Here is a 16,771-nt window from a genome sequence, read left to right as displayed (position 1 = left end):
TAAAAAATCAAAATCGGGGTAACAAACTTAAACCGAGGAAGACGCATTAAATATAAGAGGAGAGCGACACAACATTCAAATGTAACACACACAGAAACGGACTAAACATTAGACAAAATCCGATGAGAATACCAAATATTACATCAAAACCAGATACATGAATTTGGGATAGAAATACCGTGACACATCTTATAGTAATGTGAATTTACACTCAAATATAAGAGAAAATAAACGACACAACGGAAACAAAACGTTAAAATGTAACACACACAGAAACAAACTATATATATATAATATAACAATGACCATATTCCTGACTTAATACAAGACATGTTTAAAGAAAAAAATGGTGGGTTGAACCTGTCAAACCTTGCAATTGGAATAATAGCTAACAAAAGGCATCAGGTTTTAAATTCAAAACGTCAGAAACGCGCCTCGTCCAAACAAGACTCATCAGTGGCGCCAAGATATGAAAGTTCGAAAGTCAATAAAAGTACAAAGTTGTATAGCCTTGAGGATCAAAAGTTCAAAAAGGTTGTGCCAAATACGGCTAGGGTTTACTACTTGGGAAAAGAAAATCATTATTATTTAGAACAATTTATGCTATTGAAAACAGTTATTTTTATCAAATGAATATAAAAGATATATATACATGATAAAACATAAGTATAAACTACAGAAAACTAAACCCGGATACATTACAAAGACCAACATAAAAAATAGACACACCCGACATAGTCAATTCCTCAACGCAAAAAGTGAAACAAGTGACGTCACATACTAAGTGGTGAAAAGCCACAAAATTAATAGGGGATAGGTCAGATTAAACAAATAAAAAAAGGCAGTACTGAATAGAGTGAAAAACAAAAAGACAGGAAAGAGATTACAATAAAAACAATAATGTGTCCTCAGTACACGAATGCCCCACTGGCACAATCATTTATCATGTTCAGTGGACCTTGAAATAAGGGTAAAAACTCTAATTTGGCATTAAAATTAGAAAGATCATATCATAAGCAACATGTGTACAAAGTTTGACGTTGATTGGACCTCAACTTCATCAAAAACTACCTTGACAAAAAACTTTAACCTGGAGCGGGACAGACGGACGGACGGACGCACAGACCAGAAAACATAATGCCCCTCTACTATCGTAGGTGGTGCATAAAAAAGGAGAAGGAATCGGATAAAAATCATATAAAAATAGGGAGATTGATTACTAATAAAAGGCATAATAGTGCGGTGACTGAAGGTAGATTTTTTTTAATTTAATCTCCCCACCGAACACACACCTATATAATATATCATTGGAAAGAGGAAATCGTGTACTATAATAATATGCCTGTCGTCAGGACTTGGTATGGTCACAATTTTTTTTAATTGAGGTCAAAGGTCATATGTGAAAATCTGTGAAAATTTGGGAGGGTTTCAATTTTGACATTTTTTTCTATTTCTAAACTCTACATAAATACAAACGATACTGTTTTGGCTTTATTAATGTTTGTTATTATATATAAACCTTAATCAGTAAGATTTATTTTATCAAAAAAATCCTAAAACGACATTTTATAAACAAAACTTCAAAAATTAAGTTTTCAACCTATAAAATGTTAAGAGCACCTTAACCTTTTGAAAAATTTGAATTTCAGGTAAACATTAAGTGTCATGCAGGACAATACTTTAAAATTATTTTTTAAACTATCATATTGGGTGAGGTATCAAATCAAAGCAATAGAACACTACAGTCAAATATGACCTCAAATTGATTTGCGAATACTTCAGGTTTTATTATAGACTATTCGTTGCTTTTGGTTTTTTTTCACAATTATTACTGCTTCCATATAGTATTATCTGTTGTTGCGTATTTTACTCTGGTTAATATCTATTACATTATAAGTTTTGTACCTATACCCCCCTTTTTTTCCTTGCAACGTACCACAAACTTCAAAAGTATTCCATATAAAAAAAGAAGATGTGATATGATTGCAAATGAGACAATCCTCCAAATGAGAAAAAAAATACCAATACGTCCCGTACGGGCTTCAACAATGAGTAAAATTTATACTGCATAGTCTTCAATTCACGAAAAGAATATTGTAAACAAACGAAAAATCTCTCGACCTGATTAATGTACAAAATGAATAAGAAACAACAAAATATAGTATATATAAACATACGAGAAACACTGCATTACCGTCTCGTGACTTGAAACAGACACAAACAAAATGTGGCGGGGTTTGACTTTTTTAAGGGCACACCAACACTCCCCAAACCCGGCGGCTGGGACCGTGTGTTTCAGTTCAACAAGCTCTATACATAATCATCCGTTATCTCCATCATCTTCATTTTCACCAACCGTCAGAAGACATGTTTTTAATTTTTCTATACATTTCACTCATGGCCACAGGTATGAACATGAAAGGTTCTGCTCAAAGCAAACACGTTATTTTGAGTTTTTCTTTACAAGTACAGACAAGGTATTGTAAGAAGTCCGAATACATTTGTTCCCAAAGAAATACCAGCTTCAAACCATCCCTTTCAATTCATCCAAGATTTAACAGAGATCTAAAATGGGGTTAAGATAACATCCATATGCTTGTCTTCAAAGATGATAGGAAAACATTATGCATGAGACGAACACTATCTTGATTTCGCTCAATTTCATGGTTGGCAACACATTAGATAGCGTCGAACTCTACTTTAAAATCCATTGGCATTCAATATTTCAACAAGGTGTTTCGAACCAAACTCATGGTACATTTGTAAATTCAATCCTAAATGAAAAGGAGTTAAAAAAAAATGGCCACACAAATGGTTGACGCAACAATTGCGCAACTTCTGTAATGCAATTTCCTGAGAATAGTCTTGGCTATGCAGTTTCATCGAGTTACCATAAAATGAATTGCAATAAAGACGAAGGCATTGACTGAATTGAAGAAGAAAGAGACAATTCTTCCGAAGTTGGGTATACTTCTGTAGAGTTTGTAGAAATGTCTTTTCTATTGTATACTTGCAGTGGAATGACATATCTGTCCGTTATTTGTGTCTATTACATTTGACATTAAAATTTTGAGTTCAGTTTTCAACTAGCAACTGATATGGCATCTCAAATAGTTATTTTGCTACAAAATATTGTTATATTTGCCTTGAACTTGTTGAAGTTGTTTGACAACTGAATTTCTATAGAAATCAATGATTTTAGACTGCATTTTACAAGTAGAATATTTTAAATTAGAATCAGCTGGAAGAAAAAATCTACTACTAAGAAGTATATTTATCTAGTAACAGTGTCATGAGGAATGACCATTGATTACATCGTTGTCAATAGCCAAAATAAAATTAGTAAAAGCAGTAACGTGATCTTAGATACATGTATCTGCTTTTTTTTCGTTTTTAGCAAATAATTTGTAATGCAACCAAAATGACAGAGTGCTTGAAGTTTCAAAGATGGACGGGAAACTATTTCAACTTTAACTTTATCTGACATGGTTAAAACATTCTTAATACGCTCATCTGATTCAAACTTGAGTAGTGTTTGATCTTTCTAAAATGTTTTGTTGCAACAAAATATACAAGCGCTCCAGTTGAACGACTGCATTCTAGAACGCGTACACATACCCGAAACTTAGGGACAACAGTCCGATAATTGTATGTCGTCATTAAATATCAGATTAGAAGCTTCCTCGCTCTAAGAGGGGGAACAAATATGTTTACTTGTGTAACTTTTGTAGCATGAACAATGATAAACAGCCTGCACGGACTTCTGTAAATTAACAGCTTTTCGCATGAAACATCTTGATGTTCCCCTCATCTAATCTTTTATTCAATGCAGATACAAAAATCGACTTTCCTATACTGGTAAATTGACTCAAAATTTCAGTCGATTTTTCTTTTCTTTGCATATTAAGCACGGCATAAAAAAATTTAACAACTTTTGTCTTTTCTTTGGACTTAATGGAGCAAGTTGCAACGGACTTGACATATCACGGAATATTTACTGAAACTATCCGTCAATTATTTTGATTTTACAATTAGACTTTTCTGACAAAGTATATTTAATGTTTTATAACAAAAAAAACATAGAATAAAACACATACAAACAAAGAATGTAGCATATATCAGTGTAAATATGTGTATATTATAGCGAAAAGGTAGTAATATCATATATCAGTTGAGAGCAAATTATTGACTAATACACAAAATGTGACGGAAGGCAAGTGATTAAGTTCCGTGTTGAAATTGAAGTTTTTATTCCATTCTTTTTCCATTGATTTCTTAAGGTTTTTTTCATATTTTGCTTCCGAAATTTTTATCACTGATTAGTTTTATGAAATACTATATGCTAAAAATATTATTGGATAATTTGTATTACTACTATGAAGAAGAAACTAAAGTTTGTGTCTGAATTTGCAATTAAAATTACCTCAATTTTTAACAGTCTAAACTTCGCAAATTGTATAGATTATAAGAAAATGAAATACTAAATAGAATATTTCGATATATGAAAATAACTTCAGGAAAAACTATTTCAGTTAAATGTAAGCAAACATACACAATTTTTCATTTTGAAAAAGGGGTGTTGAAACTCTCCAATATACTACTAGTCATTAAAACGACTTTTTAGAAAAATGTGACCGTACGAAATTCTGACGACAGGGCAAAAACTAAAGAATACATATTTGTCTTTAAGTTAAGACCATTTTTAGCCGTGTGTTATTTGGGGAGATTAAACTCGCTATCTAGACGACTTTTTACACCTCTGTCACCGCACTATAAGAGATTTGTCATTTTGGAAGGGATATGTATACAGATATAAGAAGATGTGGTATGAGTGTCAATGAGACAACTCTCCATCCAAGTCACAATTTGTAAAAGTAAACCATGCAGGCCATTATAGGTCAAAGTACGTTCTTCAACACGGAGCCTTTGCTTACACTGAACAGTAAGCTATAAAGGGCCCAAAAAATGACTAGTGTTAAGCCTTTGAAATGAAAAACAAATGGTCTAATCTATCTTAAACAAAAATATGTCCAAATTACACGGATGCCCCACTCGCAATATCATTTTCCATGTTCAATGGACCGTAAAAATGGGTAAAAATATAATAAAGCATTAAAATTAGAAAGATCATATCATAGGAAACATTTGTACTAAGTTTCAAGTTGATTGGACTTCGACTTCATCAAAAACTACCTTGACCAAAAACTTTAACCCGAAACTCGCACTTTCATTTTCTATGTTCAGTGGAACGTGAAATTTGGGTCAAAAGTTTAATTTGTCTTTAAAACTAGAAAGATCATATCATAAGGAACATATGTACTAAGTTTCAAAATGATTGGACTTCAGCTTCATCAAAAACTACCTTGACCAAAAACTTTAACCAGAAGCGGGACAGACGGACGAACGGACGGACGAACGTACGGACGAACGGACGCACAGACCAGAAAACATAATGCCCCTCTACTATCGTAGGTGGGGCATAAAAATGCAGGACACATTTTTCATCCTAGCATCCCCCTTACAAATCAAATGGTATCTTACGAAAATGCTATAGTCAAAAGCTCCGTTGAATAGTTGTACTAACACGCAGTTCAAGAAAACACTACAGTTTAAATCCCCACAAATGTCAATGTCCATCCAATGTCATGAAAATCGTTGATGGTTTCCTCGGTCTATGTACACAATTAACATTATGTTTCTACTCCCTCAGAGAAAACTAGGACAGTTTAAATAAACTAAAATGCAGGACAGACGTTTTCAGTATAAAAAAAAAAGGTCATGATGAGCAACTTCGCAAAAATGAAGCAGGGTGACAATTTATGTAAAACCAGTCTGGTTAAACTAATAAAAAAAGGCATGACCGATTACAGTGAGAGAAACAAGAAAGGACAACGATTACAAGTAAAAACAAATGCAGGACATTTTTTTTCAATCAGATGTGATATCAACTAAAGTTGACTATAGCATGTAAGGGATCTACCTCTTGATTTGTAGAGGTAGGATGAAACAAAATTTTACCAGTGTTGTCAAGACAAACATAGTTTTCTTTTTACTGGTTATTCGGATAATCTTTCTATCGATTGACTATTTAACTGGTAGTTAAGTTGGCGTTTGCAGGTGTTATCTATCGTACCAAACACATGCACGTATTTATACAATAGATTAAAGTTTATCCTTGGGCTACATGGCTAGGCTTTTTAAGTATTATAATCGCCATTACTAATACGATACTACCGTATCTACTATAAGGTTTGTATAAACTGCATAGTCAGAAGAGGAATATTTCTCGACAGGGTCTTTGAATTAACAATGTCTAAAATCGTTGCCAGTGTCTCAGAAAATGATATGGAGTGTTTCAAAGTGACACTATGGAACGCCAACACTGTCTTGTTATGACCATTTTCATTATATGATGTGCATTTACCTGTATATGATGTGCGTGTACCTTTATATGATGTGCACTTATCATTATATGATGTGCAAAAACCTTTATATCAATTATATTAATTATAGGTTAAAGGTTTACTTCATACTATGATGTCGAAACGTCATTATAATGATGATGTGCTTTCATCGTCGTTATGGTCAATTTACATGATTACGATTATAATGATTTCTGTCTACGTCATAACTGATTCCGTTCTACTTCTGTAAACTATTAAACCAGCTGAAATATGTGTCTTTCACTAGCGAAAGTGCAATTTATAGGGAAAATGAGACAATGCAATTTAACAAAATCATCGTTTCAAACATTTCAGTGGAAGATTAAGATCAGTTAATACAGGAGCTAGTTGAAGACATTCCCGGCTGTGGAGAAAATGATTAAACAAATGTTGGTGCTCTTTATAGCTTGCTATTTGGTTTAAACTTAGTGTCCGTGTTGAAGGTCGCACGTTTACCTATTATAATTGTTACCTCTTACAAATTATGACTTGGATGAATAGTTGTCTCAGTGGCTCTCATACCACATCTCCTCCTTCTATTCATTGCAAAAGACACCATTGAAATCAGTCAGTTTCAAAAATATTTCATAACAATAGCTATAACATTATCTACTCATGCATAATATGGCGATATGGTTTAATTTATAAAATGTTATTGAATAATATTAATCTGTAAATGGTATTATCGCTATTATCTGTATTATTCCTTTGATGTTTTTTTGTGATAATTTTCATATCACTCGTGTAGAGTGAGAATGAAAAGTATCGCTAGTTTCTAAGGTCCTTATCAACAGCGTATTATTCTAATTCATGCGCTAGAGTGTCGTCCAATCAAAAAAGATTAGCCAGAACTAAACAAAAAACTGTTATCGGATGACTTCGCTGAAATGTCAACAATAAAAGATGATTTCTCGTTTTAATATTTTACCGTGAATTTCGCCGTTAAATAATTTATTGGAAGTTAATAAAAGTAATCAAATCATGTTATTAACAAATAAAAAAATCCTTTTTTTTACATAAGTCTACTTCAAATCATCGTAGGTCTGTCTGCATGTACATTTCGTCATGCATGTATATTTCTTCGTCTGCTTTGAAAATACATAATATTTAACCGTTCACTTCATTTTGATACGTAGAAACACCAAATTACAGCTTATCAACAGTGAAAATGGTTTTCGCCATATTTGAACATGCCGGATGGTCAGATGAGATATCTTTTTTCAAATGAATGAACTACCTGAACGACTTCGTATATATATCAAATAAGCCTACGCCAAAAAAAAATAGTATCACAAAAGAAAATGCATTATCATCGTATACGATACTTTTTTTTTACTGAAATTTAAATTAAATAATATTCGAAAATACAAATAACAGCGATAACTAGATTATTTATGGTTTTTTTTTAAACTCGATGCATTTTCTCATTCTCATCTCATCTCAGGGCTCCGCCCGCCCTTCGATGAGATGAGAATGAGAAAATGCATTTCGTTTAAAAAAACATAAATAATCTATAAAGATGGATAATGTAGTATTGAATATGTACAATGATATTGAATCTAGTATATCATATAATCTATGCTACTAAAAGAAGAATCATAAAAGAAGAGACCGATTTCATTGAACCGCAGCTCCTCTAAAACTATACAAAGTCGGAAATATTTGTGATTTGACGTAAACACGTGGTGTTTTTTACTTCTTTAATTTGTCTATGAACCAATCTTTTTTCCACAGAAAACGCCAATTATGTGATAAAATACCCAATTTCGGAGACCACAAGCTTAGTCGAGGTAGTGCCCGCGAAATGCGAAATGGCTATGTTTGGTAATTATTAAAAATAAAGAGGATGTGGTATGATTGCCACTCAAACAACTCTCAACAACAGACCAAATGACACAGAAATTAACAACTTTAGGTCACCGTACGGTCTTCAACAATGAGCACATATTTGCATATTCAGATTGTTTATTTACAACTTATTTTAATGGAGATTTTTTCAATTGTTAATAAAACTCTGCAACTTGAGTATGTCAAATGATTTGGAGTAGCGACAACGATTTCTGAGATACAGGGGGTTGATTTCTGATGAAGTGTTTTTTTCGTCTGATTAGATTGGATTTTCCCATGGTGGTAATCATTTTGATCCTTTTTCGGTAATGTCAACGGATTTTACGTAGGTGATATAGTTATTGAGTTAAAAGGCTAGGGGAAAACACTGAAAATCACACTTTGCCACACTTTTTCCAATTAAGGGTATTTAATATTTTTATTTTCCAACCGAGATAAATGAGGTGACGCCCGTCTTTTGCATTTTGTTCCTCTTTTTCGTCTTTAAAGAAAACATAATAAAAAGCATTAACCTTGTCATAACTATGTCCACCTTATTACTGTGCCATCACTCTTTGTTTCACCACTCGCTGGCATTTCCGTGTATCACCGGTATAGTGGATAGAGGTACTATAACCAAGCGGTCGTGATCGATTTTTCTTCTGACACGGTACGGAAATCTTTGATTTGTTTACATAATATCAATGTGTACTTCAATTTAAACATAATTGTTGTTTTAAGAAATGATTTGGATTTTGTCGTATGTTGTTAATTAGATAAGTCTTACTATTTTCCCTAGAAACAAGAACGCTAACTAAAAACATGTGCAAATACCTGTCAAAGAAGTTGGCACTCGTCTCATCCGATATGATTCTATATTCATTGCAACTCTTTTTTTTGAAAAAATAGAAGGCCACTGTGTGTGCGTAATAAGTATAGCTGTTTCAATAATTGGCATTGAAATCTTTTATACATATGTTATGTTTCGATATTTTATTCCAACAAGAAGCGTTGTGTACGGTGCAAAGCTGACACATACAATTTAATCCTTCTGTACGGTACATAGGTAAATGAATGTACGGTATATAGTTTTTCACACTTCAAAGTACCTATAAAGCTATATCGGCTTTACCGATGATACACGGTGTTAATTATAATTCGGACTACTTAAGCAATTGCTTGCTTGTGACAATGGTGTTCGACAAGAAGAACACGTATCACCTTTACTATTTTATTTACTTTTGATTCACTAAAATAATTTAATAGTGACTAAAAATATTACCGGACTTAACAGAACTATACCAGAAGATCTGGAAAGAGAATTGGAAATATATCTGAAGTGTTTTGTTATATATTGTTTGCAGATGACACGGTTTTGTTGTCTGAAGCAGCACATGACCTGCAAACGCAACTCAGTGCTTTCCATGATTATTGTAAGGCTTGGAATTTGAAAGTAAAGTTGAAAAAAAAAAATCTTAGTGGATTCTTTGGACGGAAGCTAAAAAATCTCCGATTTTTCTTACATTATTACAAGTGGATTATCGGATTTCTCCAATCGAGATAGATAAATTATCAATTAAAAAGTCCGAGTGTCGGCGAGGACTTTAAAATTCTAAATTTAACTATCGAGATGGATAAATCCGATAATCCACGCATTACAATGTAATAATCTGTTTATCTAATGATTAAAATATAATTTTTCCTTTTTTCTAAAACACAATCCCCTTCGAGTGCCTTCCACTTTCAACGGAGTTGTCAATTTCATTAACACCTGGGCCGCTTTCAACATCGTAACTGCTACATAGTGCTACGTAGTTGCTACGATTTGAACTCAACCCAGTTAGAACATTCAGCCGAGAAAGGTTACTACCCTTTGACTCAGCCAATTATCTTCCGAGATCACCAGCAACCACACGTTGATTAAATTTTTGTTATACAATTGCTAATCCAAAATTCGACAAAAGCCATTATTTACAATTTAAAAAAACAGGAATTTTAGGATTATTTTTATATTTTCAACTTTAAACACATGAAACATTCTCGTCAATTTCGAATGATTAATAACAAATTACCTATAGAAACAGGAAGGTGGCAAAATGTATTAAGATAAAACCATGTTTGCCATCAACGTTACAATCGACAAATTGGAGACGAATATCACTATAAAAACGTAAAGAGTAGTTTTCATTAATTTTATACAACGACATGCTACAATACAGTTAAATTCTTTGAACTTATGTCGAGTACTCGAAACCCAGTGAGTCCTTAAGAAGCTTTGTTCATTTATAAATATATATATATATATATATATATAAACACGTGCGTTTGCCCTCCCGCTGGCTTAGTTATTTTGAAACCACTCTCTCTTGTTTTGTATATATTGTAAATAGTTATTATTGTTATCTCTGTATACTGATGTCATACAGATTGACTCTGTGAGAATGAATATATAGATTTAGAGGCCATAAATTTACCGGTATGGATAACTGATTGACTGTTATGTAGCGCCACTTTCAACACTTCGATGCTATTTCAAGTCGGTGAGTATAAATTGCACAATGTAATGTTTTCTCTGGCTGTTTATGACGTCTTTACACTAAATCCATTGGATGTTGGATGTGTACGGATTGATTGTTTAGTCTCAGATGCCTGATTTTTTTTATTAGTTGTTAGTGGCTTTGAACTAGCTGTCAGATAACTGCGAGTACTCTCAGATCTATTAATTGTGTCTATTTGTTTCGGGATGTATAAGTACCCGGCCACGTCCACTTGTATTTTTGTCCATCTGATGAGTTAAGCCTTTTTCAACTGATTTTTATAGTTCGTTCTTATGTTGTACTATTATTCCACTGTCCCAGGTTAGGGGGAGGGTTGGGATCCAGCTAACATGTTTAACCCCATCACATTATTTATGTATGTGCCTGTCCCAAGTCAGGAGCCTGCAATTCAGTGGTTGTCGTTTGTTTATGTGTTACATATGTGTTTTTCGTTCATTTTTCTACTTAAATAAGGCTGTTAGTTTTCTCGTTTGAATTGTTTTATATTGCCTTATCGGGGACTTTTATAGCTGACTATGCGGTATGGGCTTTGCTCATTGTTGAAGGCCGTACGGTGACCCATTATAGTTGTTAATGTCTTTTTTGTCTTTTGTGGATAGTTGTTAATGTCATTTTGGTCTTTTGTGGATAGTTGTTAATGTCATTTTGGTCTTTTGTGGAAAGTTGTTAATGTCATTTTGGTCTTTTGTGGATAGTTGTTAATGTCATTTTGGTCTTTTGTGGATAGTTGTCTCATTGGCATTCATACCACATCTTCTTTTTTATATTACACTAGAACACACGCGCGAAATCGCGGGCATTCAGAGCGTAGTTTTAAAGTATGTAAAGTGTTGTTGAAAGAATTTTGTAAAATATTGAATGACTGGAGAATTTCAGCAAAAGTATCATAAGTCATACATGTAGGTTATTGGGGACAGGACAATTCCTTTTTTTTTATACCTCCTCCTTTATTTCCAATATTGCCATTTTTTGGTTCTCTATCAATTTCAATATGAATATACATTACGTATGTTATGAACATTCAAGAAAGGCTCAGCCTGTAATTCAGTGGTTGTTGTTTGTTTATGTGTTACATAATTATTTGTTTTTCGTTCATTTTTTTGGTACATAGATAAGGCCGCTAGTTTTCTGGTTTGAATTGTTTTACATTGTCAGTTCGGGGCCTTTTAAAGCTGAGTATGCGGTATGGGCTTTGCTTGTGTTGAAAGTCGTACGGTAACCTATAGTTGTTGATTTATGTGTCATATTGGTCTCTTGTTGAGAGTTGTCTCAACATGGCAATCATACCACATCTTCTTTTTGTTTGTAATCAATGAATTTTGTAAAAGATTTAATGACTGGAGAATTTCAGAAAAGTTATCAAAAGTTCACATGAATATTTTTAGCGCTTATCTGTAAATTAGATCATTACTATATGATTTCCTATATAAATATAGTGTATTTACTTTCAATTCGAAGTTTACTAATCGATCCATTATGAGTGGTCATTGATATAGTATACTATATATTAGTACTCTCTATTTAATAAACTCTGCGACTGCCGTGGATAGTTAACCCGAAAAAGAAAGCAGAAAGAATTCTGAAAAAACACTTTATTCTTTGTATGTGTATGTTTAAAGTATACATAAAAACGCAAACCGGAAGTCTAATCTGACTTAAAATTTCGCCAAATGTGACGGGACAATATCCGGATGCCTTTTTTCTCGTTTTTCTCAAAAATTACCTCAATCTGAATAATCATATGAATGTATGACAAATGGCACTATGAAGTGTACTTATAGGACACAGAGGCGTGTTGATTAATTTATTGTGGAAAGAAGAGAAGCGACACCAAAAATGAGGACTTCTCGTTTAATAGTATAGATTGGTGGAGAAAACAGACGTGCCCGGAGAGACCGAGCTTACCTGCCACGTGCGGTATTCGAATTCGCAAAGCTAAGTGTTGACATGCTACTGATACAGCAGTTTGACTGCTTATAAAAAAGAAGATGTGGTATGACTGCCAATGAGACAAATCTCCACAAGAGGTAAAAATGACACAGAAATTAACAACTATAGGTCAGCGTACGGCCTTAAACAATGAGCAAAGACCATACCGTATACTCAGCTATTAAAGGCCCCGAAATGACAGTTACCACTCGACCTCCGAGTGCCCATCCTTTTCATCCAAAATGGATTAAAGGAGATATGGAATGAACCTGAACTTGGTGCATCACATTTGCGCGCAGCTTTTTATTATGTGTTTGTCCATATATTTCATAGTTTCAACTATAGATGATTACGGGTGGATTCTTGACGTCCAGCGGCAGATTGATATATGCAGATTCGTACAAGAACATGTTAATGTGATATGAATATTAAACTTGCTTGGTACTAGACCAACACCCTGAGCCGGATTTTTAACATGCTAGTTTAAAAGGTAACATTCCTAAGGAAGACATGTCACCTTACCCGGACACAATATTCTGATTCCAAGCCGACCAGCTTTTGCTCTCAATCCTTAATCCCATGTGCTAAGCAGGGAAGTAGCATGCAACTATGAATTTTAAAGTCATTGGTTTTGACCCGGCCGGGGTTTGAACCCACGACCTCCCTCACTCAAGGCAATTATGCTACCACGAAAAGCACAACCACTAGACATGCAGTCACCCGCAATATAAAAGGTTTCGGGGAAGCCGCTCATTTACTAGAATACACCTGTAGACTCTATGGAACACTACAGGGCGAATTGATTTTTGTGTGAGTGTTTTTTTTTGGCGGGGCAGCAAGTTTTATGGTAAATGTTTGATTTTAAATTTCTTGAAAGAGATTTGATCTATTTCAAAAGGGAAGCGAAATAGTTTGTTTCCATATAAATGGGGGGAAAATAAATCGATGATGAAATTAAAAAAATAAATCATGTTCTTTTTTATTAATGTCGAACAAGGAAATATACGTGCTCCTTCCCTCACTAGAGTCGGTGTCTTATATATTTATTTATTAATATATAATGTACAGTTCATCTGTTTAAGCTTTGGATACAAGGATCTGATGACACTTCATTTTACTTTCTGTCCTTGTATATATTACATCAGCCAATGACGTTTTAGCCTTCAAATTTTTGAAGGTGTGTATCAATCCGACAAAACCAGAGAATTCCAATGGTCTTGAATTGAGCGTTTTAAGATCGGCGTAAGCAAAGCTTAAACACAAAATATCTGTAATCTAATCCGATTGGTGTCTAAAAGAAGTCAAAACACTGCATGTATTTATTGACTTAGACCTGTTGATCTCTTACATATAGAGAGTTGTGTTTTGAATTTTTCGAAAAAAGATTTATGGGAGCGGCTTTTAATATTTTATGTTCATCCTGGAAACATAATAAATTAAAAAACAAACAAATAGTGCAATGTTATTGATTTATACTCTAGAGTAAAGGTCCTTTTTGGGCAGTTTTGACTTTTTTTAGTTTTGTTGTTTTATTGGCTATTATCTTGATAACTATTTATGGAGAAACCTTTTCTTGCAAGGTATAGACAAGAACAATTACATATATAATCAAAGTACTGAAGTATGAAAGTTGATTGTCCGGGACTTCAGGGAACTTCAGTTTGGATTTGTCGTTCGTGGTTTCATTAATATTTACCACATCTTCATTTAATTTAAGCTTCAGATGAACATTTCTCTGCAAGAAGAAATTGTTGAAACTAAATATTCAGGTTTTAACAATTCAGGTGAGCAGAACGAGGCGCTGATGCCTACGGATGACGAAAAATTCGCCATACACTCTACCGCTGCAAGTCTATAGCTATATAAAATTGAATGCTCCTTTATAGAGCAACTATAATAGAAGAAAATATTATTTCTTTGTTGAAACTGGTACTGAATTGACTTAGTAGTGCGTAGATGATATAAAAAAACATTTCCATATCAAACTAAAACCTAAAACCTGAACAATACTAACCTCATTTATACACATTGATGTCTTTGCTTCATTTATTGTGTCTGTCTTGTAACTCATTTTACGAACAAGTCATACCAGGGTTGATGTCACATAGCTGTCAAATGTTCAGTATCCAGTCAGGAATACATTCAAAGAGAGATAATCCTTGTATGATGAATAGTCATAATGTGATATTTACATTGTACCGGTACCATGAAAGTCAGATGAAAAATAATTACATCTTTTTGAAAGAATTAAGTATAGATGATTTAAATGTTTATCTTCAAATCAAAGAAATGAACAGTGTGTGTGTATGTATATTTGTTTTAATAAAAGAGTAAACTAGAAAAATAAGCTTTAAGTTAGACATTTTAAAAATATAAGATTCAAGTTAACTGTAAACATGCATTTCAAATCTTACAGGTACCTGTAGGTTGAGCATAGATAAGAGTAAAGTAGTTATATATGATCTTGATCATTCTTAATATCTATTATAAAGGATTTAATTTTAAATGTAACGCGTCTTCTGATTGGCTGACGTTATTTTGTTATCAGCCCATAAAAATAATTTACAGTCGGCCACATATCTTGACTTACACCTAGATATTGACAATGAGTGTCGGTTGAAAACAAAACTTAACGACGAAAGAGATGATTTCTCCTTTCCAATTGTACACTTTCAATTTCTAAGAAGCAACATTCCAGCAGCACATGCATACGGGGTATATATCTCCCAATTGATACGATATTCCCGTGCTTGCATTTCCTATCATGATTTTCTTGATAGAGGGTTGCTGCTCACAAGGAATCTATAAAATCAAGAGTTCCAAATGGTGAAGTTGAAATCATTCCTTCGTAAATTTTACGGACGCCACCACGAATTGGTTGACCGTTATTGAATAACTGTTTCACAAATGATATCGGATATGTTCCTCACATCGTAACTATACTAGTCAACAAAAGAAACGATACACGACTTTGAAATAAAATTTATCAAAAAGTATTAAATATAAAACAAAATGAGATACACTATTTTAAAAAGCTTTCATTTGCAATGTATGCACATGTGATAATGAAAATCAAAACTTGTCGGAAAGTATCTAAATTCCGTGTAAACGATCATAGGGTGCAAATTAGTTTTGCGGAAAGTTGAATAAAAAATCGACACATAATTTTTTAAGAACTGAAAAAAATTCAAATTTGTTAAAAAATATTCAATATGCTTATCAAGTTATGTTGATGTTGTATAACTAATGGGTTGAAAGATTGTTTTTTCATTTTTTTTTGAAATATCAAAAAATGCTAAATTTATTTTTTTATTTTCGTCTTAGATCAATTGGTTAGATGTGAAAACAACACACACAGTAAATTTGGAACCTTTTCGGATTAGTTTTAAGATTGTTACCGCTTTTTGAATATCACTTTACACATACTGTCTATGGTAAATCAGTTGATAATGTATACATTTTAACGATTTCTCGTGGGGGCGAACTTTGCTTAAACAATAAACGAAGAAACTGCATGATTTTTAAAAACAAATTGATGGCACCTTCAAATGAGAAACAAAATCATATCACAACCATGACAACGTGTAGTAACAATAGTCAAACTTTTATGAATTTAAACTTGCTATGTCTTCAAATTGGTAATTTATATACCATGTTTATCAAAGGTTATCAATTAAGTTCATTTTCCCTTTCTAAGTCCTTAAAATGTCAATGTCTGACCGACTGGACTATGTTCAAAGAGAAATACCCCAAAATGGTACCCAAGAGGGCAATTCCAAACACTTTAAAACCTCGCATTTCCCCCGTTTCTAAGCCTCAAACAAATAAATTTCTCATTTCAAGACACTATACGTATATTGTCTAATTATGATTTTGACTGTCCCTTTCAGTTGGAAAGCAGGTCACGGTTTGACCCCAAGCTTATCAGCAACAAATGAGTCACGTGACCGTGAAAATTCAGTAAAACTACGGATGAAACAACCCTCATTGTAGCTCACTAAATACCACTGTCGT

This window comes from Mytilus trossulus, chromosome 9 (genome assembly GCF_036588685.1).
Source record: "Mytilus trossulus isolate FHL-02 chromosome 9, PNRI_Mtr1.1.1.hap1, whole genome shotgun sequence".
Lineage (NCBI taxonomy): Eukaryota > Metazoa > Mollusca > Bivalvia > Mytilida > Mytilidae > Mytilus > Mytilus trossulus.
The sequence above is the reverse complement of the archived record's forward strand: the minus strand, read 5'-3'. Positions refer to the sequence as shown.